The sequence below is a fragment of the Clupea harengus genome, chromosome 20 (assembly GCF_900700415.2).
Source record: "Clupea harengus chromosome 20, Ch_v2.0.2, whole genome shotgun sequence".
Taxonomy (NCBI): Eukaryota; Metazoa; Chordata; class Actinopteri; order Clupeiformes; family Clupeidae; genus Clupea; species Clupea harengus.
Genome location: NC_045171.1, coordinates 22,673,107 through 22,675,606, shown reverse-complemented (window position 1 = coordinate 22,675,606; position 2,500 = coordinate 22,673,107). Strand labels below are relative to the sequence as shown.

Genomic DNA, 2,500 nt, shown 5'->3' with positions numbered 1-2,500 from the left:
TTCAGAGAGTATTCAGGAAATGGAATGTATCTGTGATTTGCATGCAGATCTGTAAACCATAAAACTCACATACACGCACACACACACATTAAGGGACATGCACACAAAGAAGACAAAGGTGACCTTAACACCCTCACTGAGACAGTAAACTTCTGAAGGAGCTTTCACACCCACCCACACACACACACACACACACACACACACACATGCACACATGACCACACACATTCACACAAACACACTCCAAACCACCATCACACACACACACACACAGACACACACACACACACTTAAGGCCATCGTACCGTTCAGAGGACTGCAGTTAAGGTCTTCAGTCTGCAGAGGAGGACAGCAAAAAAACACACACACACACACACACACACACACACACCACACACACCACACACACACACACACACACAAAAACACACACACACACCACACACACAAAAACACACACACACACACACCACACACACACACACACACACACACACACACACACAGTTAAGGCCTTCAGGCTGCAGGGTAGAACAGCAGTGACATCAGTGCTGCAGTCAGGATGGAACTCAAAGACAAAAATGATTACATGCAACTTTGGAGAGTGTGTGTGTGTGTGTGCGTGTGTGTGTGTGCGTGTGTGTGTGTGTGTGTGGAAGTATGTGTATGTGTGAGTGTGTGTGTGTGTGTGTGTGTGTGTGTGTGTGTGTGGATGTATGTGTGCCTCACCTGTGTAATACTTATTTCTGCCTCTGCTCTGGGCTCGTTGTGTTGGGTCTGGCTGGTGCCGGCGGGACTCCTGTGCTGCTTGTTCAGCTGGGAAGGGTTGGGCAGGATGGATGTGTGTGTGATGTGACTGTGTGCTGTTGGGTTGAGTTGTGTGTTAGTGTGTGTGTGTGGTGTTGGGTTGGGTTGTGTGTTAGTGTGTGTTTGTGTGTGTGGTGTTGGGTTGGGTTGTGTGTTAGTGTGTGTGTGTCCTGTTGGGTTGGGTTGTGTGTTAGTGTGTGTGTGTGGTGTTGGGTTGAGTTGTGTGTTAGTGTTAGTGTGTGTGTGTGGTGATGGGTTGGGTTGTGTGTTAGTGTGTGTGTGGTGCTGTTGGGTTGAGTTGAGTGTTAGTGTGTGCTGTTGGGTTGAGTTGTGTGTTAGTGTGTGTGTGTCCTGTTGGGTTGGGTTTGTGTGTTAGTGTGTGTGTGAGGTGTTGGGTTGGGTTGTGTGTTAGTGTGGTGTGTGTGGTGTTGGGTTGAGTTGTGTGTTAGTGTGTGTGTCTGGTGTTGGGTTGGGGTTGTGCGTTAGTGTGTGTGTGTGGTGTTGGGTTGGGTTGTGCGTTAGTGTGTGTGTGTGGTGTTGGGTTGGGTTGTGTGTTAGTGTGTGTTTGTGTGTGTGGTGTTGGGTTGGGTTGTGTGTTAGTGGTGTGTGTGTGGTGTTGGGTTGAGTTGTGTGTTAGTGTGTGTGTGTGGTGTTGGGGTTGAGTTGTGTGTTAGTGTGTGTTTGTGTTGTGTGGTGTTGGGTTGGGTTGTGTGTTAGTGTGTGTGTGAGGTGTTGGGTTGAGTTGTGTGTTAGTGTGTGTGTGTGGTTTTGGGTTGAGTTGTGTGTTAGTGTGTGTGTGAGCTGTTGGATTGTGTTGAGTGTTAGTGTGTGGTGTTGGGTTGAGTTGTGTGTTAGTGTGTGTGTGTGTGTGTGGTGATGGGTTGGGTTGTGTGTTAGTGTATGTTTGTGTGTGTGGTGTTGGGTTGGGTTGTGTGTTAGTGTGTGTGTGTGGTGTTGGGTTGAGTTGTGTGTTAGTGTGTGTGTGTGGTGTTGGGTTGAGTTGTGTGTTAGTGTGTGTTTGTGTGTGTGGTGTTGGGTTGGGTTGTGTGTTAGTGTGTGTGTGTGGTGTTGGGTTGAGTTGTGTGTTAGTGTGTGTGTGTGGTGTTGGGTTGAGTTGTGTGTTAGTGTGTGTGTGTGGTGTTGGGTTGAGTTGTGTGTTAGTGTGTGGTGTTGGGTTGGGTTGTGTGTTAGTGTGTGGTGTTGGGTTAAGTTGTGTGTTAGTGTGTGTGTGTGTGTGTGGTGATGGGTTGGGTTGTGTGTTAGTGTGTGTTTGTGTGTGTGGTGTTGGGTTGGGTTGTGTGTTAGTGTGTGTGTGTGGTGTTGGGTTGAGTTGTGTGTTAGTGTGTGTGTGTGGTGTTGGGTTGAGTTGTGTGTTAGTGTGTGTTTGTGTGTGTGGTGTTGGGTTGGGTTGTGTGTTAGTGTGTGTGTGTGGTGTTGGGTTGAGTTGTGTGTTAGTGTGTGTGTGTGGTGTTGGGTTGAGTTGTGTGTTAGTGTGTGTGTCTGGTGTTGGGTTGAGTTGTGTGTTAGTGTGTGGTGTTGGGTTGGGTTGTGTGTTAGTGTGTGGTGTTGGGTTAAGTTGTGTGTTAGTGTGTGGTGTTGGGTTAAGTTGTGTGTTAGTGTGTGTGTGTGGTGTTAGGTTGAGTTGTGTGTTAGTGTGTGTGTGTGGTGTTGGGTTGGGTTGTGTGTTTGTGTG

General features: G+C 48.0%; 2 protein-coding genes across 3 annotated transcripts in view; both read right to left on the bottom strand.

The window, feature by feature from the left end:
• mrvi1 (murine retrovirus integration site 1 homolog) overlaps positions 1-331 on the bottom strand; it is a 35,780-nt gene extending 35,449 nt beyond the window's left edge. For both annotated transcript variants that reach the window (XM_031587525.2, XM_031587526.2), the window contains exon 1: positions 306-331. The gene's annotated coding sequence lies outside the window, so the exon portion shown is untranslated. The remainder of the gene's footprint in view (positions 1-305) is intronic.
• Positions 1-2,500, bottom strand: part of LOC116225162 — a 14,443-nt gene that overhangs the window by 2,181 nt on the left and 9,762 nt on the right. The gene's annotated exons all lie outside the window — the stretch shown is intronic.